Source organism: Odocoileus virginianus, chromosome 12 (genome assembly GCF_023699985.2).
Source record: "Odocoileus virginianus isolate 20LAN1187 ecotype Illinois chromosome 12, Ovbor_1.2, whole genome shotgun sequence".
NCBI classification, from domain to species: domain Eukaryota; kingdom Metazoa; phylum Chordata; class Mammalia; order Artiodactyla; family Cervidae; genus Odocoileus; species Odocoileus virginianus.
The window spans coordinates 5,382,971-5,406,013 of record NC_069685.1 but is presented as its reverse complement, the minus strand read 5'-3'; the positions used below and the strand labels follow the sequence as shown (position 1 = coordinate 5,406,013).

At 46.5% G+C, this 23,043-nt stretch overlaps 2 long non-coding RNA genes and 1 other non-coding gene across 3 annotated transcripts; 2 read left to right on the top strand and 1 right to left on the bottom strand.

Annotated features, from left to right (window-relative positions):
* Positions 1–2,814: 2,814 nt before the first annotated feature.
* LOC110135480 (uncharacterized) lies at positions 2,815–12,436 on the bottom strand. Its single transcript, XR_002313379.2, has 3 exons — positions 11,950–12,436; positions 11,121–11,369; positions 2,815–5,285 (listed from the first exon to the last, which is right to left on the bottom strand). It is a non-coding gene; the product is annotated as an uncharacterized lncRNA (long non-coding RNA).
* A 127-nt stretch (positions 12,437–12,563) lies between these two features.
* Positions 12,564–22,391, top strand: LOC110135481 (uncharacterized). The gene is made up of 5 exons (XR_002313380.2): positions 12,564–12,709; positions 14,756–14,854; positions 15,346–15,515; positions 16,291–16,590; positions 22,132–22,391. It is a non-coding gene; the product is annotated as an uncharacterized lncRNA (long non-coding RNA).
* Positions 18,201–18,272, top strand: TRNAF-AAA (transfer RNA phenylalanine (anticodon AAA)). The gene has a single exon. It is a non-coding gene; the product is annotated as a tRNA-Phe (tRNA).
* Positions 22,392–23,043: the final 652 nt, after the last annotated feature.

The window sequence follows — 23,043 nt, the reverse complement described above, 5'->3', positions numbered from 1 at the left end:
TGGATTGATTTTCCAACCACAGAGATGCTCCTGGTCAAACACATCATCAGGCTTATCATCAACAAATAATTTTCCTGAGTGTATAGATATTACCATTGGGCAAGGTATTGATTTATTTGAAATCATCTATGCATATAGGTTCTATAATCTGTGAATTTCACTTCAGGAAGGCAAAAAGGCCTGATAAACAGTTCTTTTGAGAGGGGCCATTGTGTCTGGAGGGCCAGGGACTCTCCAGCACCCCATGGCAGGAGGTGGTATGTACACAGCAAACCCGCAAATGCACAGTGCACTAGGGAGTGAGCAGGGCCCACACCTGTCCCAGTCACAGCCCGGCTTAATCACCACGCTGCACGTAATGATCAGGTTGCCGCCATGCTCTGCAAGCAGCTGCAGGAAATCAGAGTGGCTGAGGGCACGCTCTTCTCTGAGTTGCTGGAGTCAACTTTGGCTTTGATTTACAAGAGCTAGCAATTGCGCCAAGTAGATGACAGATCAACAGAAGTCTTTCCATTTGCAAGCACCTGGGAAAACCTCCTAATAGGCCTACTACACTCTTGGCACTTAATGAATATGGAACAGAAGTTCGTTTTGATTGAAGTAGGAGATGCCGGTCTATTTTTTCTGGGTTTTAGAGGGAACGCTGATGAAATTCTACTCTTCTGGCTTGATTTTCTAACCATAGTGATTTTCCTGGTCAAACACATCATCATCATCATCATCATCACCACCATCATCATCGATGCTTTTGCTGAGAGTTTAATTACCATTCATAGCTGTAGTGCATAGACAGCTCATCTTGCTAGCACTGAGGATGATCACTACAATTTATATTATCCAGCTCACTTTTTCAACATTCAACAGAAGTCTACTGACATCTACTCTGAGCTAGTCTGTGCCAGGTACAACTCAGAAGATATAGGCACCTCTATAATGAAGTTCACAGGTTCAGGAAAGAATGGATATTAACAAATGATTACACAACTATGTGTGCAGCTGATTTAATTATTAAAAAGAGGAAAGGTTTTTATTGAATTTCCCATTGGTACCTGAACTCAGCTTGTTACCCCCAAACTTGCTTCTCCCTGAAAGTCCTGATCTTAGTTATCTGGACTTCTCTCCAACTGATTCTTCAGAAAACTGAGTCATCTTAGCTATCAATTCTTTCTCACTTCCCGCTCCTGACACCCAGTTAATCACCAAGGACTGCTAATTTCACCTCCCAAATGTTGTTCTAATGTGTCCTTTCTTCCTTGTGCCCACACATCTCTTCATCACCAGCCTGGACCCTTGTAACAACTCTGTGACATGTGTCCCCAGTCATCAGTCCTGCCTGGGTATCAGTCAGGATTCAGGTACAGAGAATGGCATCCACTCCATCCGGTCTGGAGAGAAGGTAATTTGTTGGAGGGCACTAAATGGTTTACAGAATTGCTGGAAAAGCTGAAGAAACACGTTGAGCTTTTGAAAACGGCTTTGGAGCCACATCGCAGAACCTGGATACCAAGGGAACTACAGCCTCTTTTATGATCAGGAAGCTGCTTGCCAAATAGAGAAGCTCGTGCTTCAGCTGCCAGTTCCAGAACCGTGGCTCAGCTGCCATCATGGGGATGCCAGTGTGATCAGGAAGCCATGACAATTAGCAAACAGCCATAATTAGAAGCAATCTTGATAGAGAAACCCCTGCAGAAACCCCACCATCTCCATGCACAGCATAACCAGCAGAAGCCCAGCCCCTGTTTGGTTTCCACCTTCTAGACCTTGGACAGGTATTTCCGATTGAGAAAAACATAAATCGGATCCAGGGTCCTCGTCATGATGGGGTCTCAGGAGTGTAGCTTGCAGCTTTCTGGCTCCTGCAGAGCTGCAGTAGGGGAAGCCTCTCCAGGGGAGGGTTGGAACAGATGTGCAAAGTTCCCAGGCCCATCACACTCCTTTTAAAGTCACCAGTTATGAGTCTACATAGAAATCTGACCATGTGGCCCTACTGCTCAAACCCTGTCAATGGCCGCCCCTAAAATCAGGTCCAAGGGTCTTTGTCTATCTTTTCTCTCGTATCATAACAGCCATTCACACCTGACTCTCTGATGGCACTGGGGGTGTTCTCTGTGCTCTGTCGGGGTCCCCGTCTGCTCCTGCTGTGCCCTCTGTCTGGAGTGCATGCCCCACCTGACCTAACTTTACTTGTCCTTCCAGATTCAGTTCAGGGGAACCAGCAAACCCTTCTTGAACTTTAGGGGCTCCCAATTCAGCTCCCTGGGCAGGCCTAGATCTTGAAACGATCCGCTCATATTTCTGCCAACGCCATTAGATGCATATTCTCTTGCAACAGCAGCTGAGTCTCAGACCCCATGGACTATAGTCCTCCAGGCTCCTCTGTCCATGGAATTCTCTAGGCAAGAATACTGGAGCAGGCTGCCATTCCCATCTCCAGGCATCTTCCCAACCCAGGATTGAACTGGGATCTCCTGCATTGCAGGCAGATTCATTACCATCTGAGCTACCTGGTAAGTCCCAAATAAAAATCTGTTAGCCTGAAAGGAATGGTATCAAAATAATGGCTTCATTTGGGGTGCCCAGGAATCAGACTTGGAGACCAAGTTTGCATACAGGACATTTTTTTCTCTTTTTAAGTTTTTAAATTGTGAAAGTATGACACATTTACAGGAGACTTGGAAAATACAGAACAGAGTTACATATAGTTCCACTATATGTTATTTTTTAAGTAGATAAATTAATATTTTTAGTTGGAGTTTCAATATCAAACTCTCAAAAATTAACAGAATGTATATACAGAAAGGTAGGAGGATATAGTAGACCTGAAAAGCACCATAAACCAATTCAACATAATTAAGATTTATGCAATTTTCACACAATAGTAGGATAACAAGTTCTATTCAAGTTCCCATAGACTATAAGCTAGGAGACACTGGAACATAGCCAGGGTCATAAAACAAGGTTGCATGCAGGAAATTTATTGGAAATGTCCTGGGCATCAGTTTCTGCAGTGAAGGGTGTGTGAGTATGTGTGTGGGGGATGGTAATTGAAGCAAAACTGGGCAAAGGGCGATGCTGGAGTGTGCTATTAGACCGCAGCCAATCCCACAGTGCACTCAAGAGCTGGAAGCCCCTTTCGAGTTGTCCCCCTCTGAAGCGACAGGACTGGGCCTCTGTGTCCCCATGTCAAGCAGTTAATGGTAGGAAGAGGGTGTCACAGTGGGCTCAGCAGCTCCCTTCAGCTGAGGGCAATCCCAGAAGGTGACTACAGTAAGTCCACTACACACAATCAAGTTTCATTCTGAGAACAAGTTAGTAAGTCCTATTTGTTTGTAAGTCCAACAAATTTGGTCTAGGTATCCAACTAACACAATCATCTGTGTCATCGCTGCTTTTATGCTCACTTCCGGACATCCTGGACTTGAAATAAAGATACTGTACTGCTCTAATCTATATGATACTGTACAGTACAGTACTTTTGCTTTATTGACTATGCCAAAGCCTTTGACTGTGTGGATCACAAGAAACTGTGGAAAATTCTTCAAGAGAAGGGATTACTAGACTACCTGACATGAGAAATCTGTATGCAGGTTTAATCTGTAAGCAACAGTTAGAACTGGACATGGAAAAGCAGACTGGTTCCAAATCGGGAAAGGAGTACATCAATGCTGTATATTGTCACCCTGCTTATTTAACTTCTATGCAGAGTACATCATGCAAAATATTGGGCTGGATGAAGCACAAGCTGGAATCAAGATTTCTGGGAGAAATATCAATAACTTCAGATACACAGATGACACCACTCTTATTGCAGAAAGTGAAGAACTAAAGAACCTCTTGATGAAAGTGAAAGAGGAGAGTGAAAAAGCTGGCTTAAAACTCAACATTCAGAAAACTAAGATCATGGTATCCAGTCTCATCACTTCATGGCAAATAGATGGAGAAACAATGGAAACAGTGACAGACTTTATATTTTGGGGCTCCAAAATCACTGCAGATGGTGACTACAGCCATGAAATTAAAAGATGCTTGCTTCTTGGAAGAAAAGCTATGACCAACCTAGACAGCATATTAAAAAGCAGAGACATTAATTTACCAACAAAGGTCTGCCTAGTCAAAGCTATGGTTCTTCCAGTAGTTATGTATGGATGTGAGAGTTGGACTATAAAGAAAGCTGAGCACCAAAGAATTGATGCTTTTGAACTGTGGTGTTGGAGAAAACTCTTGAGAGTCCCTTGGACTGCAAAGAGATCAAACCAGTCCATCCTTAAGGAAATCAGTCCTGAATTTTCATTGGAAGGACTGATGCTGAAGCTGAAACTCCAGTTCTTTGGCCACCTGATGTGAAGAATTGACTCATTGGAAAAGACCCTGATGCTGGGAAAGATTGAAGGTGGGAGGAGAAGGGGACAACAGAGGATGAGATGGTTGGATGGCATCACCAGTGCAATGGACATGAGTTTGAATAGGCTCCGGGAGTTGGTGATGGACAGGGAAGCCTGGCATGGCTGCAGTCCATGAGGTCACAGAGTCGGACATGACTGAGAGACTGGACTCAAGTATAGTACACAAAAGCACAGCCACTTGTAGAGGATGCACATATGTGACAGTGTACACCAGTCATGTGAACTAGCTTACGTGCCTGCACATGCAAACACACGTTAGCATCTTTGGAAGCTCGTAATTTAAAGGCTCATATGTAGGCAACTTACTGTACATGAGTATGTTAACCAGAGTTTGATCACAGAAGATGAAGCTCTAGGATGGATATGTGGATAGAAGGAGGGAGGATGAATTCATAGATACATAGACAACATTTATAGTTGAGGTCATTAAAAAGAAGGAGCTGGCTAGATGAGATATTTATTAAAGGCATTTGACTTTATGCTATTGTGGAGATTTTTACATAGTTCATGTGAGATTGTTGTTTCTTTTTGATGCTAGAGCCTGAAGTTTGAAAGACAGGCAGCCGAGAGAGAAGATGGAGGTGAAGGGGGGAAAGCAGGACAAATTGGAACCTGAGAGGTCGAGCTGGAACCCACCTCAGTTTCTCTGTCCAAGCTGCCATCTTAACTAACGGTGGTGAGAGAAAATAGCGCCCTTCATCATGGAGGTGAGAGCTGTGAGCCATGAACTCGCCCAACACCTGGAGAAGTGAATATCTCAGGGCTGAAAGCTGGAACCTGGGCAGACAGCCACAGCCGCCACTCCTGAGTGCTGTGCATGTGCACTGCCCTTGTGTTTCATTCCCTCTAGGGCCTCGGTATCCAAGGATGACAGAATCTGGGCTGCAGGAAAAAGACAAAGAAACAAATTACAGAAAACGTATGACATGTTGTTATTTTCATGGGGAATATGGAAAGTGGGGTTTGGAGGATGAAAGTCTTATCCTAATTAGGGAACACTAATTTGCAAACAACATCTTCTCCTAGTTAGTGGTACATTTCTAGGGGAACTCAGAGAAATCTATTCGCTCTTTTTCTTCCAGTCCTTCCTGCTCCTCACCTTCATCAAAGATGGCACAGGGTGGCTTCCTCTCACTCCTTGCCCATGGTAAGGAGTTACCATTACTAATCAATCCTAGCATTCTTGCTCCTGAGGTGCCCAAAGAAGATTTCAGAGTTCTTCTTAGCACAGCTTTCCAGATAGGCATACCAACTGGTTGACTAAAACTTAATAGTTATCCCTCTGCATAATCAATTCCAGTCATTTATTCCTAACTTATTGTTTCCCCTGAAAATTTGTTTCTCACACCATCTTTACCTACTGTCATCACAGAGCTAAAAACCCAGGACCCTACTCTCTGTTGTGTATCCCTGGCCTTAAAATCAGGTAGAGTGAAAGGACGGAGACTTTCAATCCTGTTACTCCAGCTACTTCGTTATTGCACAGTCTTGCTTCTTGGGGACCTGGATTTAGGACCCAAGATAAAAGCTAATGAGAACAAAGGCAAGTGTGAGGGGGATAGGCTCACCTGCCATTTCTGGAATAGAAACTGTTCTTAAGAAGCAGGCATTGTAAAGAAATTAGGGGAAAGGAAGGTTAAAATTAAAATGTATGCAAAAATATCAGGGAAACTTCAGCTTCCGTTAATAACAATTCTGAGGAAGATATCTTTAGAGGTGTGCCTTGCTTTCAGCAATGGATAGATAGGTAGTGAATTTTTATATTCAACCTGCTGGCTTAGATGATCATTTCAGAAACCTTGATGTTGGGTTTATTACCTTAATATTTTAACAATGCATTAATAGTGTGGTCCTCTGACCTTACTCTCCAATTAATTTTCTGTAGGCAAGCATTTACATGTTAAGAAATCTCTTTGTAAGGCAAATGACTCCTTTGTAGTGTAAATAACCCCCTCAGTTTATCTAATATTGATATCACCTGCTGCTCTAATAGAAATTTATATTTTTCAAGGCACGACCATGCTTAAACACATTTGATCACCTAAAAGACTCTGTAGGGTAAGTGTAGGGCCACTGTGGCTTCCAGGCTCTGAAGAAGAAACAGAAAGTGTGTTGTGAAAGTACTTTGTTTAACCAAGTTCACATGGCTAGTTAGTGACAGTTAAGACTAGATTCCATGTCATCCAACTTGTGGCCAGAACTAACGGTGTTTCAACTGGAGTGTACTATGTCAAGTTACATGTCTGCTCATTTATTTTTTGACGTGACATCAGTTGTATCAAGTTCTCTGAGTTCAAGCCTATTCTAAAATGATCTGCTTGCAGAGGAATTAAGTAGTAGCTTAATTTACTTTAATTTAGTAGCTAAGTCATGTCTGACTCTTGCAACCCCATGGACTACAGACTCCTCTGTCCATGGGATTTCCCAGGCAAGAATACTGGAGTAGGTAGCCATCTCCTTCTCCAGGGGATCTTCCTGACCCAGGGATCAAACCCAGGTCTCCTGCATTGCAGGCAGTCTCCTGCATTACAGGTGGATTCTTTACCCACTGAGCCACCAGGGAAACCCCTTTTGGTGTTCATCAGATTTATTTGAGATGCTTCTTAAAAAGGCAGGTGGTGGGTCCCACCTCAAACCTGTCAAATCTGAATCTCTGGGGTGGCAGGAAAGAAGACATCTGCTACATGTAAATCCATGGCTAATTCATTTCAATGTATAACAAAAACTACTGTAATGATGTAAAGTAATTAGCCTCCAACTAATAAAAATTAAAAAAATTAAAAAATAAAAAAAAAGAAGACATCTGCTTTTAACAGCATTGTCAATTAATCCTAAAAAATATCAGTATCTGGGAACCACTGGTTGAAACCTGTCTGTCTTCAGATGAGCACACGTGACCAACTCAAAGTTAGCACGCAGCCATCAGCGATAGACTTTACTAAACACACCATTACATGTGAAACACACAGACCAATGAGGGACTTGGTCCATAGGAATATGGATCCGAAGGATTTTTATTACAGTGGTGTTTGCCACCACAAAACCATGAAATTGCTTTTCTCTCTACCAGAATACTGGAATGGGTAACCTTTCCCTCTCCAGGAGATCTTCCCAACCCAGGGATCAAATCCAGGTCTCCCACATTGTAGGTGGATTCTTTACCAGCTGAGACACAGGGAAGCCCAAAAATACTGGAGTGGGTCACCTATCCCTCCTCCAGCGGATCTTCCCAACCTGGGAATTGAAACAGGGTCTCCTGCATTGCACATGGATTCTTTATCAACTGAGCTATCAGGGAAGCCCCTTAGATATACACCTGAGGGAAAAGGTATGGCCCCCTGGAACATTTTTTAGGCCTTCAGCAGAAGGTCCTATTTACAATGAGAAAGGTCTTGGGAATCAATGTTCGAGGAACCCAGAAGGCTATTATGGCAGGAGCAGTGCCATGGGCTCACCCACCCCACTTCTCATCTTGCTGGCAGCATCACTAGGCTCCTTGTGTGTAGGTGAGGCTGTAGACAAGTTCCCACATTGGAAGAGGAGAGGAAGCATGGATACAATAGAGGCAGTTAGGGCAAGGCTGCCTTTTTCAACTGATCTCTCTTCCCTCATCTGCTGAGTGCAGAGGATGGAGTGGAGAACTCCCAGCCTTGAGGGAATGCCAGAGGCATGAGGTGGAAGGAGCCTGGATCCCTCAATGACCAAGTGGAGCAGAGCCCACCACCTTCTCCGCAGCCCCAGCCTCCATCCTACACTGAGCTCTGATGTCGATGAGGTCAGAGAAAGACAAAGTTTGGGGTGGTTTGTCAACAACAGATAGCCTGTTCTCCAAGACGCTACTCTGTCTGTGATGATGAGCACATATTCTCTTCCCGGCTCTCTGCGTGGCTCCCTGGAAGCAATCTTGTGACTGAAAGGATGCATTTTTACTGCCTCAGGCCCACTTTCTTCCTCATCCCTTTTCAGCACTTAGACATCAGTTCTTTTCTGTTCCCTCTCTGCTCCTTGGAGCCTACACTAGTTTTCTAGTAGTTGAATATTGCCTGGAAAATGTTGATCACAATTAACCATCAATGGTAGGGCCAACTCATTTTCTACCTCTCTGCCAAAATTTAAATTCAATATATATAATCAAAAGGGAAGAAAGTAGGGACAAACCCTTGCAACATTAATTTCCAAGATGTGGTTCTCCAAGAGGCCTAATGGCGACCTCCTTTAAAAGGTCCCGTGCACACACTGCCACAATCAGGGCCCCCGACCCTGCAGCAGGCCACCACTGACCCACGCGCCTGCTGGAGACTCCTCAACACTCACGGGCAAGTCTAGGTCAGTCTCTTCTGGGGTCACGGCTCCTTTCTCCTGGGTCCTGGTGCGCACAAGGTTTTGTATGTGCCCTCCAAGAGTCTGTTTCCCCAGTCCTGTGTAAGTTCTGTAATTAAATCTCGCTGGCCTCCAAAGTCAAATTCTCTGGGGGTTCTCAGTCCCTTTGCTAGATGCCCAGGTTGGGAAATCTGCTTTGGGTCCTGGAACTTTCTTAACAGTGCAAGAATTTATTTGGTATCGTTGTTCTGCAGTCTGTGGTTCATCCGCTCAGCGGCTCTAGTGACAACCTCCTCCAAGAGGGCTTACGCCACACCCAGGACTGCTGTACCCAGAGCCCCTGCCCCTGCAGCAGGCCACTGCTGACCTGGACCTCCTCAGGAGACACCCAAACACTCAAAGGCAGGTCTGGCTCAGTCTCTGCGGGACTTCCTGGTGCGCACAAGGTTTTGTCTGAGCCCTCTGAGCACCTCTGGCCAGTATGGAGTTTGATTCTGAATGTGATTTCACCCCTCCAACTGTCTTGCTGGGGCTTCTCCTCTGCCCTTGGATGTGGGGTATCTTTTTTCAGTGGGATCCTACATTCTCCTGTTGATGGTTGTTCAGCAGAAAATTGTAATTTTGGAGTTCTTGTAGGAGAAGATGAGTGCACATCATTCTACTCTGCCATTAGAGTAGTTTTGTTAGGTCCAACAGAATAGTAGTTCTGTTAGGTCCATCAGTATGGACCTAACAGAACCATACTGATGGACCTAACAGAAGCAGAAGAGATTAAGAAGAGATGGCAAGAATACACAGAACATCTATACAGAATAGATGTTCTGACCCAGATAACCATGATGGTGTGATCACTCACCTAGAGCCAGACATCCTGGAATGTGAGGTCAAGTGGGCTTAGGAAGCATCACTACAAGCAAAGCTAGTGCAGGCGATGGAATTCCAGTTGAGCTATTTCAAATCCTAAAAGATGATGCTGTGAAACATTGCACTCAATATGTCAGCAAATTTGGAAAACTCAGCAGTGGCCACAGAACTGGAAAAGGTCAGTTTTCATTCCAATCCCAAAGAATGTTCAAACTACCTCACAATTGCACTCATCTCACACACTAGCAAAGTAATGCTCAAAATCCTCCAAGCCAGGCTTCAACAACGCGTGAACTGTGAACTTCCAGATGTTCAAGCTGGATTTGGGAAAGGTAGAGGAACCAAAGATCAAATTGCCAACATTCATTGGGTCATCAAAAAAGCAAGAGAGTTCCAGAAAAACATCTACTTCTGCTTTATTCACTACACCAAAGACTTTGACTGTGTGGATCACAACAAACTTTGAAAATTCTTTAAGAGACCACCTGATCTGCCTCCTGAGAAATCTGGATGCAGGTCAAGAATAAGCAGTTAAAACCAAACATGGAACACAGACAGGTTCCAAATTGGGAAAGGAGTACATCAAGGCTGTATATAGTCAGTCACCTTGCTTATTTAACTTATATGCAGAGTACATTATGTGAAATGCCAGGCTGGATGGAGCACAAACTGGGATAAAGATTGCCGGGAGAAATATCAACAACCTCAGATATGCAGATGACACCATCCTTATGGCAGAAATGAAGAGGAACTAAAATGTCTCTTGATGAAAGTGAAAGAGAAGAGTGAAAAGGCTGGCTTGAAACTCAACATTCAAAAAGCAAAGATCCTGGTGTCCAGTCCCATCACTTCATGGCAAATAGATGGGGAAACAATGGAAACAGTGACAGATTTTATTTTCTTGGGCTCCAAAAATTACTACAGATGGTGACTACAGCCATGAAATTAAAAGATGCTTGCTCCTGGAAGAAAGGCTATGACAAACCTAGACAGCATATTAAAAAGCAGAGACATTACTTTACTGACAAAGGTCCGTCTAGTCAAGGATATGATTTTTCCAGCAGTCATGTATGGATGTGAGAGTTGGACTATAAAGAAAACTGAGCACCAAAGAATTGATACTTTTGAACTGTTGTGTTGGAGAAGACTCTTGAGAGTCCCTTGGACTGCAAGGCTATCCAACCAGTCAATCTTAAAAGAAATCAGTCCTGGATATTCATTGGAAGGACTGATGCTGAAGCTGAAACTTCAATACTTTGGCCACCTGATGCGAAGAGCTGACTCTTTTGAAAAGACTCTGATGCTGGGAAAGATTGAAGGCAGGAGGAGAAGGGGACAACCAAGAATGAGATGGTTGGATTACATCACCTACTAGATGGACATGAGTCTGAGCAAGCTCTGAAAGTCGGTGATGGACAGGGAAGCCTGGCGTGCTGCAGTCCACGGGGTCACAACGAGTTGGACACGACTGAGCGGCTGAACTGAAGAGGCCTCATGAGAGAAGCTAGATGAAAGCCTGCCGCTGAAACTCACCTGTTCAGGAGACCCATTTCCCAGGGCTGCTCTCATACTCAGGTCCCGTCCTCAGCCCCAGGTGGTCTGAAAGGAAGACTCCAGGGGCCAAGGATCCATCATCAGCTGGTGGTAGAAACTGCATTTGGGAAGGCTGTTCTTGTGCTCGGCCCAGTCATTGTGGTCTCTGGAGCTCTTGGTGTGCTGGCATCAGATATAACATGCTTGGTGGGCAGAGATAGCAGGGAGAGATGCCTCAGGCTCCATCACCTAGGAGTTGTGTGGCGCTTGAGTGTGTTAATCAGCCTTTCTGGGCTTCAGCTGCTGCATCTAACAGGGGCTGTGTTAGCTCCTGCCTCACAGGTGTGTTGTGAGAATTCAGGGAAACCATGCCCATGAAAGGCTCAATGCCTGAATACCTAGCAAGTACCAAAACATGTTAGCTGTGGTGGAAACTTGGCCTGGGGCCGTCATATCATCTGAGCTCCTTCCACTTCTGCTTTTGATGACTGAGCAGTCTGCTCTATCGGAAGACTTTGTCCCCAGCAACAGCAGCAGATCTATAACTTTCTAGATGTTTAGAGATAGAAGGGACCTTTGGGAAACCCCTCATACAGGAAAAGGGCCCACGGATGGTGAAGGGGTGCCCCAGTGATGCCACGGTGCTGGCAACATTCCTCCTGCCACCTCACCCTTCCATGGGGTGTTTCCTACAACCCTCAGGCTCTGACACCAGGTTTCTGGGTTTGAGTCCTGCTGCTTCTACTGCTAACAGCATGGTCACAGGAAGATCCTCAGTCCCACCACAGCCTAGTGGAGCCATATCTGCACAGTGGGGAGAGTAGCTTACACCTCGTGCAGCTTTGAAGAGAAGTGACGGGAGCCAGCTCTTGTTCATGGAAAGGCCTTGGGGAGTGCAGATTGTGCTTAGCCATCCAAGCGCATGGGACACAGGCTGCGCTGCCTTCACCTCGAGGGCCCTGAGGACTTCAGAGAGCCCCCGGCCCCAGCTCTGCTGACTTGTCACGCTCCACGGCCACGGTTGACCCATCACCCTAACAGTCTTTAGCGGTTCTAGCAAGTTCTCCCCGGCAGCTCCGCTGAGTGGCACAGCCTAACCTTGTCTGTTAGCTTCACAGAATCAATCTAAAACGACTCCACGAGGGTGACCGGTCAGAATTAGCAGTCATTTCTGAAGGACAAGAAAACAGAGAACCAGACAAAGTAAACCCTGTGTTGCCTGTGTGTGTCGCGTCAGCGACAAAAGGCAGTCAGGGTTAAGCTGTCCCTGGGTCTGCTCGGGACCCAGGAGTTGTTTGTCTGAACCCCACCTCCACCCCCCAACACCCCTGCCCTCACACTTCTGACCCCAGACACCCCCGATGAGCTTGGGCCCAGAGTTCTAAGCTGGAATTTCCAGGACTTCATCTCGCTTTGACGTGTCACAGACAGAATGCCCTGAAGTTAAAAAACCGTAACAGAGTCCCCAGAACTCCCCGTCAGCAGAAGGGGAGGAACAGATGGCTGGGGATGAGCGGAGGAGAGGGAAGAATCCTTCCAGAAACACTCCTAAGCTGTACTTGGTGATCAAAGGAGGAACCGCAGTAGCAGTAAGACACTTGAGCTAGATTCCCAGAAGGTGCAGATTGGGAGGGTGGGCTCAGCCTCCTGGAGCCCATCGTATCGGCGATCCCCCGAGGCCCCTGAGCAGGAGTTTTCTTAGAGGAAATCATCAACCCCGTGTCTCAGTGCCCATCTCAGCCCCATTTCCCAGGCTTCTCCTCTCCCAGGAGCCAGCTGCTCATCCTTTCCACTCCCACCACATCATGCTGGTGTGACCCCTTCAGGAAAAGCCTGCAGGCCCACGGAATTGCAAGCAATTCCTCTGCCCCAGGTTTCCTCTCTCTCCCTCCCTCCCTGTTTCTCTGACTTCTGAAGTGGATCGGCCTCTTTCGGAGGCTAAATGACAGCTGTTCTTCCTGGGCCCCCACCCCCGCCCAGTCCGCGCTATGCCAGGCTGAGCAGATCTCGCCTGGTGGAGATATGTGTGGCCCCTGGGGTCAGGGAAGACTCGTCAGAGACTCTGATGACAGCACCAGGGAGCATGTCTCGGGGCCCTTGTGTGCTGAGATCAGACTGTGGAGCTGAATGAACAGAAATGGAAAACTTGCCACTTTCGACCTCATCGTATGCAAATGTCATCTCCCCATTTTGAGGGCACTGCCTCCGGCTCCCCCTGCCCTGGAAGCAGTGCGTGTCCTAGGCTGAAATCAGGAGGGGTATTTTCAAGGTGTGGAGATGTCCCCTCCCCTTCCCTCACCCTGTGCTTTAAAATCAGTGATTCAGGACTATGATTCTGGTTAGAAAGGATGTTAAGTCACGTGGCCAGCATATCAAAGTAATCCCAAGGCTTCGGTAGCAAGTAAAAAGCGGTCTCTGAGGAGGCCTTGAATCAGCAGGCTGGGATGTGATCCTCAGCACGAGCTCCTGGTGGGACACCTCTCCACAGCACGCATTGTGGGCACTTTGTAAAAGAGAAGAGGACAGAAGCCCAGGACAACTCCAGGATTGTCTCGATTTTGTTAGCTAAGACAAGATAAACAAAATATCCTCTCTAAAAAATTCAATTATTTTTTTTCCTGGCTAATTCGTTTATCCTTGTTTATCACGGAGGCTGAGACATCAACTCTCAGTGGGCGGTGCTCCCCCAGCGTGATATTGTTGCACTAGGAAGAAACAAGCCTCCCGACCAAGGTCACCCATCAGTCACGTGCTGCCGCCAGACCCGCATCTCCTGGAGCACTGCGTGGAAGCAGCTGGAGCGGGCTCGCAGCTGAGCCAAGCCTTCCGGGTTTGGGGAGCTCACTGCTCACCATGGCTGCAAGCCTTTTTCTCCAGGGCCCCTGCTCTGCGATCTGATACCCATCTTCCTTCCCAGCCAGTCTACATAGAAGATCTCTCCCTCCATCACCTGGCCCTCAGTTTAATAAAGGATGTTTGCAATTAAAAAGCCAGAGTAACCATTCATAGAATATTTGGAGAATACTGTAGCATGTAACCTTTGCCCAGGGCATCCCAGTGTTAGACATTAGTTAATTTCATCTCGGAACACTCTCATCACTCTTTCCTCTGCTGGCTCGGAGACTGTAGAATAAGCTACATCCAGTCAAGTAAAAGGCAATGGAGGATGAGATTCCTCTGATCCTAGCATTCAGCTTTCTAGGTCTTCTTGGAAAAGGCTGGATTCCAGATTTAGGTGTCTGAGAGTGGGGAGGTGTGAGGGAAAGTGGACTGTATCCTTGACTCAATTCAGAAGAACTGCAAACACCGGCATCTGCCCCTTCCCAGCTGTGTGGCTTTGGGCACACTTCCCAGTTCCCTGAGCCTCAGTTTCTGCACCTGAAAAACGTAACTCATAATAAATGCCGCATAGGGATTCTGGAAGAACCACGTATAGGAATATATATGAAAGTTTGCATGTGTGCATGCTCAGTCATGTCCAACTCTTTGTGACCCCATGGACTGAGGCCCAACAAACTCCTCTGTCCATGGGATTCTCCAGGCAAGAATACTGGAGTTGGTTGCCATGCCCTCCTCCAGGGGATCTCCCTGACCCAGGAATCGAACCCATCTTTTCTGCATTTCCTGCATTGCAGGTGGATTTTCTACTGCTGAGCCAAGGGGGAAGTCATATAAAAGTTTAGAATAATAGAAATGGTTGCACCCACTGAGTCACCTGGGCCTCAGGGATGCAGGTAATTTCTTCTTTTTTTCCCCCTGCTATTTCTTTTTAAAAAATTATTTATTTTATTTGGAGGATAATTGCTTTACAATATTGTGATGGTTTTCACCATACATCAACATGAATTGGCCATAGGTATACAAGTGGCCCCCCATCCTGAAGGTCCCTCCCACCTCCCTCCACACCCTATCCCAGAGCACTGGCTTTGGGGGCCCTGCTTCATGCAACAAACTCACACTGGTTATCTATTTTACATACGGTAATATGCATGTTTCAATGCTGTTCTCTCAATGCAAGTAACTTCTGAGGCTGCCTTCAGATTTCCTGGGTACAGCTAAGAAGTCAACTGAAAACTCCAGAACAGGCCAGAGCTAAAGTTTTCACCTTTAGATGGAGACGTGGCAAACTTTTGGTCTCTTCCCAAAACTCTCTTTAATGCATCTTAAAAAAATAATAATGACTTTCTAATATAGATTCACATGAGTTTCCAAACTCATTCCTCAGCATTCAGGTTTTCAAAGTTGAATTTCGGAAGCTGATTTCTCTCCTGGGAGTCTGCCAGGCATGCTGAAGCATCTCCTTCTGCTGCTGTGATGCGCCTCCATGGAGCCATCCCGGGCTCGCACAGACGGTCTGCTCACGATTGTGACCAAGTGACAGAGCAGTCTTTCAAGGTGTGCTAAATGAGAAACGTGCTATTTAGGCAAAGCATTCACATGTTTGAATGAAAGACGGGAACTGTGGAAGCTGCTGCCATGGACAGGAAATTGATGTCCGCATTGCTATTTACCTAGCAGAAATTAGTTCTCCAAGATCAGCCTTAGTGAAGGGGACAGGAGGGCTCATGTTTGGAGGAAGAATTCTCTGCTTCCCTCATCGTTTGCACTCCTCAGGTGCATCCCTTCTAGCAGGGTGATTCATGGGTCTTTGCTAGGTATGCTGGGTAAATCTGATCCAAACTCCCACGCAGAGGGTAAAGCAGCAGAAGTGTTAGCAGTGGAGGTCAAGGGACATCCAGCAGAGAGCCAGATCTCTCATGAGAATCTGAGATCTAAGCATAGTGCAACTGTAAACATACCTTGAGCAGAAGGCTTAGTGGGAAGAGGCAGCCTGTTGACAATTAGCAGGGCTTATCCCGTTGGCTACAGCCACAGTTGGTAGAGAGGAAGGGGGTCCCTGGGGTGGAGGGAGCCCCTTGGCATGGTCCAGCATCCCCTGCTTCTCATAGTCCCCATCCTGGGACACAGGAGGGGCCCATGGCCCAGTGACTTTGAGGGGTCCCGCAGGCTGGGAGGCTGATTGCTGAGTCCAAGTGTGTCTAGGACACAGCAAAGCTGGCAGGCACCTGGTGAGACCTCTCAATCAGCCCTCAGGGAAGCAGTAAAGCAGACATGCTTTACTTTGCCGCAATTATCAAGCTTGAAACACTGTCTCTCTCTGTGTCTACAGCAGAAGAATGTTCAGCCACCAGTCCTGGCCGCGTGCTCTTAGGGCAATCCGGGTCTCTGCGCGCTGACTCTCTGACGGTGACAGTTTTTACATCTGTCCCCCACATGCCAGACACAGGCACCCACCCGAGAGGAGCCTTATGGAAAAGTGACCCCATAGGTCTCCTTCCGGCATTCAGTCATCACAGCCCCTGGCTGTGTGTCGGTTCTCAGTGCTGTTGTAGTGGCTAAGTCCTATCTGACTCTTTGTGACCCCATGGACTGCAGCCCTCCAAGCTCCTCTGTCCATGGGATTTCCCAGGTAAGAATATTGGAGTAGGTTGCCATTTCCTTCTCCAGGGAATCTTTCCCACTCAGGCACTGAACCCACATCTCCTGCATTGGCAGGCAGATTCCTTACCACTGGGCCACCAGGGACGCCCTGTCCATTCTCAATAGGTCCTGGCTTTTGGCGGTGGGGGTATGCTAGGTGATGAACAGGGGGCGAGTGAGGTTGCTGAGTCCCCGTTGGGAGTTTGCTGATGCCAGCTGCAGAAAAATGAACACATGTGCTAAAATTTGTATACAATATAAAGGGGTTCACACATTCTTTGGATTTCAGATTAAGAACCTCTCCTTCAGTTGTTTTCAAACTTAGGGAGGTGAGTAGACCTCTCTCACCTGTCCTTTTGGACCAGGACATCTGACAGCATTTTGGTAAAGCTAGTGATTATCTGCACACACAATCCCCATCACGTGGTCAGACTGAATGATGTTTAATGCTTGTCCTCTGCTATTTAGGGAAACACTTTTATGGGTAACAGGAGCCTCATCTATAAATGAATGGAGCCAGATCGTGGAGGGTGTGTGTGTGTGTGTGTGTGTGTGTATATGTAGGAAGGCATCAAGATTTTTAAAAAAATCACCCTTCTCATCCATTAGAAAACAATGAAATCTGATGGGAATGGATTTTTCCCATCTTGATTTAGAACTTCAAGAATAAAAATGTAAACTGGATGTTCACAAACTGCTTCTTAAAAGCTGTCCAAGTGGCTTTACACTACAAGTCAGCACCGTCCCCTTCTACGCATGCTGCTGAAAACCTGCGATAGGGTAGTGCCTTTTCCTGGAAGCCTGGTTCCCCGGTGAGCTACAGAGAAACAGTCATGAAATACCTAAAGGGACTGCAATCCCTGGGCCAGAGAAAAGGCCTGCCGAGTGATTTCTTGCCTGCACCCGCACTGTTCCTAGGAGAACTAGGCATCCAGCAGCTCCAGCTTGTCGGCTGAAGATCCAGAACTCCAAGAGGAAAGAGCGCTCCAGGGCTGACGGCCCCTTTCTAAGGCAGCTATGTTTGAACTGTCTGCTCAGAAGAAAGAGAGATAGCTGAGAAAGAATGAACAGATCGGTAGAACAGAAGCAAAGTGCCGGGTGGAGAGAGGGGAAGGAGAGCAGCCTCAGTGCCCGGGGCCGGCGGGGCAGAGTCTCTGCAAAGGCCAAGTCAGCAGCTCCTCCCGCCTCACACTCTCCACTCAAGGCGGGGGCTGTCTGCCCATCAGGAGGTGGGGTCTGTTTGCCTTCCCCTAGAACTCCAGCTGACTTCTGACTCGCTTTTCAAGTCTGCCCAGCATGCATGGAGAGCGGTGTTGTGTGATGTGATGTCTGGGACAGGCCTTCAGTGGCCCCACAGCTTCTGTTTCCAGCCCCTGGGAAGCCAATGACCATGTTAAGAGGCAAAAGCTAGGTTACAGAATGAGGACAGACCACAAGCTGGAGAGAATATATGTGACGGGAGCTGAGGGGCCTCGGCCCGCCGCCACCTGAAGCCCCAGACATGTATGTGAGGCTGTCTTGGATCCTCCAGCCCCAGTCCAGACACCCTGGGTGATAGGAAGGAAGAGTTGGCTCATTTTTAAGCCATTCCAGCTGAAGCCCCAGCTGGCTCAGTGGGTAAAGAATCTGCCTAAAATGCAGGAGACCCAGGTTCGATCCCTGGGTTGGGAAGATCCTCTGGAGAAGGAAATGGCAACCCACTCCATTATTCTTGCCTGGAAAATCCCAGGGACAGAGGAGCCTGGTGGGCTATAGTCCATGGGGTCGCAAAGAGTCGGACATGACTCAGGGACTAAAATACCGGCACAGCTGAAGCCCCAGACATTGCAAGACTGAGTAAACCTTTCATCCTAAGCCCTGCCCACACAGGGTCATGGGAAAAAGGAAAAAGAGGTGGTTTTTTGAAATCATGAGATTTGGGGTAAATTGTTACACATCAAGAGATTGGAGATAAATAGTACACAGTAACCCTTGATCTATCTTCGTTACCAGTTGCTATCAGACTACACTCCAGGTGGCCATATGTCCACTAAAAAAAAGCTTCTTTATTTCCTCTCCACTGACCTTTCTGTCATCTTTCTTTCAAGTGACCGTGTGACTACATTCTCACCAATGAGATGGAGCCTCTAGGAGAGCTTTCCAAAAAGCTAGCTGTGTCCAACCTCCCTCTTCACTTTGAACCTTTAGTCGCTGGTTTGGTGGTGGTTTAGTCACTAAAACCTGTCCAACTGTTTGTGACCTCATGGGTCGTAGCCTGCTAGGCTCCTCTGTCCATGGGATTCTCCAGATAAGAATACTAGAGTGAGTTGCCATTCTCTTCTCCAGGGTATCTTCCCAACCCAGGGGTTGAACTAACATCTCCTACATTGCAGGCAGATTCTTTACCACTGAGCCACCAAGGCCCTCAACCCCGCCCCTTCTTCTAGACTGGGACACAGACTCTGTGGTTGGATGGGCAGCAGCCACCTTGCAAACATGAGGACAGAAATCTCACCTCTGGATTCCTAATGATGTGGATGATGGCCTACTTTTGAAATTATTTCATGAGAAAAGTGAGCCTTTTAATCATTTAAAGCAATATTACTAGATTTTTTTTTTTTTTTTTTTTTTTTTTTGCGGTTTTGTCATTGCTTTGCTGGTCTGTTGATGTTATCTGTTCTGTTTACTCACATCAAACACATTTGTAATTTACATGTGACAAGACTTAATGAGATCTAGCTGCATTTCTGCTCTTGCCTTCTGTGAGATACCTCTGGTGCCTAACAATTAAAATTTTTTTCCTTCCCCTAACGTGAGTAGATGCTTACTCCTTGGAAGGAAAGTTATGACCAACCTAGATAGTATATTAAAAAGCAGAGACATTACTTTGTCAACAAAGGCCTGTCTAGTCAAGGCTATGGTTTTTCCAGTAGTCATGTATGGATGTGAGAGTTGGACTATAAAGAAAGCTGAGCACTAAAGAATTGATGCTTTTGAACTGTGGTGTTGGAGAAGACTCTTGAGAGTCCCTTGGACTGCAAGGAGATCCAACCTGTCCATCCTAAAGGAGATCAGTCCTGGGTGTTCATTGGAAGGACTGATGTTGAAGCTGAAACTCCAATACTTTGGTCACCTGATGCGAAGAGCTGACTCTTTTGAAAAGACCCTGATGCTGGGAGGGATTGGGGGCAGGAGGAGAAGGGGACAACAGAGGATGAGATGGCTGGATGGCATCACTGACTCAATGGACATGAGTTTGGGTAAGCTCCAGGAGCTGGTGATGGACAGGGAGGCCTGGCGTGCTGCGGTTCATGGGGTCTCAAAGAGTTGGACACGACTGAGCGACTGAACTGAACTGAACATGAGTAGATTACTGTTGCCACTTTGCCAGCAATAAAGCAATCTCTGGCCAAGACAAGGATGGTACCAAGGCAGTGTTTTGCAAAGAGAGCATTCTTTCACACTGAAGACAAGGCCAGAGATCATCTTCCAGTAGCACAGGGGGTTAGGGCTATGACTTACTCGGGTCATGAGCCACTGGAAAGGTTGCCAGGGTTCTTTGAACAACTGCCTTCCTAAGAAATCACTTGAGAAGGGGAGTCAGCTGCCTTAGGTCCTGGGTTCATTAAATGTGGCCCTCCCTATAGGCAGGGGCATCAAGATGCTCACCTTGGATGTAAGATGCCGTGCCTCTGTGAAATCAACAGGCAGGTCAGGCAGACTTAAAGTCATACTTTGGGTCTCCATCTGCACTCTGGTGAGTCTTCAAAGGAGAAGTCACCAGTTAAAGGGAAGGCTGGGTACGGTCCTACTCTCTTATGCTCTGTGACCCCAGGCTTCAGTGCTCTGTTCAACGGCCAAGCATGGATTTAGTCCACTGACTTTGATTCACTCTGGCTTCCTGGAAGCATCTTCTCCAGAAAACCCTCCAGTGTCAGGTTTCCTCTTTCCTGCCTTACGGAAGCAGTGTTCTAAGAGTTGTAGATCTGACTGCTCTTGTCACCTCCAGGGTGAATGATCTGGGGGTCAGACTCTGTCAGCTGTGCTGCAGAAAATGCAGAGACTCTGGGAGCCCTGGGTCTGTCTCCACGTGGTCTCCAAACTGTACCAATTCAGGCTTCCTGCTGTGGTGAGGGGTGGCCTTTCCAAAATCCAGGGCCAACCCTAATCATAAGAAGCTGGTGCACCCCAAGTTGCTGCTACTCCATTGACAAGAGGACACTGCTCTCTGCTTTCCTCCTTCAAGATTTCTCCCTCCCCCTTCCCCAAACCTCCAGAACACCTTCATAGAACAGTTGAAAGCCTCCTTTTTTAAAAACACAATCACAAACTTCCTACCAATGAAACCATTGATATTTAAATGTCATCTCAATGGTAGCAGACATTTTTAACTTCTTAGTTATTTGAGGGGAGGAGGAGAGGTGAAGATGAGAAACAGTGGATAGCTCTTTTTAAAATGCCTTATGTGAAAGCATTTTCTGAAAGATGTTGGTTTGTTACCATCTAGCATTTGACCCGAAGAGAAAATTGCATCCTGATGGAAAACTAGAAACTCATTTCTGAGCACTAGATTGTAGACATTTATCTGGGAAGATGCTCAGCATGAATTTTTAAGTGAAAAAATGTGGGTTGTGAAACTGCATTGAGTGATACTAATTTTGCTTAAACAGAGGAAAGAAAGAAAAAATGAAGGGAGGGAAGAAGGAAGGAAGAAAAAATGGAAGGAAGGGAAAAAAGGAAGGAAGGAAAAGAAATTATTGTAAAGATACATTTATGTATTTCCAAAAATGACAGGAAATTTCAGATATTAAAAATCATGATAGCATGTATTGGGGGCAGAATGATTTACAATTTAAATTTCTTTTGCTAAGTTTATTTATCAGATTTTATATCATGAACAATTGTTCCTTTCATGTTGTTAAAATGTTATTTTAGTTGATGTAAACTAGCCTCATACAATTTCTCAAAACTGTACATTGTTGATTTCTTAGACTACTAACATGCACTTGGGTTGCTGGCTTATTTTCTAACTTTAGCTAATTACGCTTTTGCTAATGAGCAGGGCAAAGAGCGAGAGAGATGAACTAAAGCACCTCAAAGTTTCAAAAATATTTGGAGCACCTCCTATGTGTGGAGAACTAGAGAGAAACTAGTTAGGCTGTCTGGGGTCTACTCTGCATGCATATTACGTTCCATCCTGAAAAAACAGCTTCTCCGGCTGCTCAGAGTTTGCAGGAGCGCTTGGAGGGAAAGGCTCCGAGACCATGTGTGAGGGGGAAAGAGTGACAGGGACTGCCGGAGGGACTTCTGCGACCCCGGCAGCTGTTGGGAGGGAGGTGAGGATGAGCCTGTTGGAGATGGACCGTTCCTGATCGATGCTCAAGATCAGGGAAAGAGAGAAAAGCAGAGGGGGAGCGAAGGAGAAGGGAGAACACTCTGAGTAACTGCTCTAGGAAGGACTCTGCCTTTGCCCAAGAGACAGGCTCCTGTGCCTGCGCCCACTGCCCGCTGTGCTGCTGAGGTTCCCATCTGCTTTTCTCCTTTCCTGCAGGTCTACCCAGGAAGTCGAGAACCACACTTGCTCAAGCGTCTTCCCTTCCCGCCCCTTTCTCCCCTGTCCACATTAACACGGAGTACCTTCAGACACGATCGATTGCTCCAGGACCTGGACACACTGCATCCCCGTCAGCATCCTATCTGTAACTAGGGAAGTACGGACCCCCGCTGGAGTCTTGTTTCCATTCAAGAAAGCAAAGATCAAGGTTAGGTGCTCCGTTTTGACAAAAATAAAACAAATTTGAAAACACTGGAGATATGTGGTTTGCTATTTCCCACCTCGACAGCCACAACCGTTTACAAATCTTTGTAATGTTCTGTCAGGTTCCAGATCCAATACCTTGCAGTCATGCAGAGATGCACATAATGGTTATTTATGTGCTTGGCGAGTTTATTTCTCCCATTCTGCTACGGTCATTTGTTTCCACGGGAGGGTGATACATACATTATTGGTTTTCATTTAAGATGCTGCACTGACATTGTTGTGCTCCGGGAGGGATGGAAGCTGGGAGACAGACCGAGCTCAAGGGTACTCAGCTTAGGAACGGATCGGAGCTGAGGAGCCTGAACTTCCCCTCCTTCCTTTATCCATGTCCTCTCTTTACATCGGTGGCAAACTCTAAGCATTGTGTTTTTGTGCTTTTTGAGTGGGGTTCCAGAAGTGCCCAGTTTAGGAAGGAACTGCCCCTACCTCTGTGCTGGGCTCATCTCAGCCCTCAAACGCTTCAAAGTCTGGAGTGATGGAGTTTCCGCAAAGGAAATCCTGTAAACAAATTAACTCAGTGACCTCAAGAATTCCTTAGGAAAAGTGTGAAAGCCAAGGGACTCAGAATTCAGACAGGCAAACCTCTCTCCAGTTTGGGACACACCCAGTAGGATGGATTCTACATCGGTCTTCTTTAAAAAG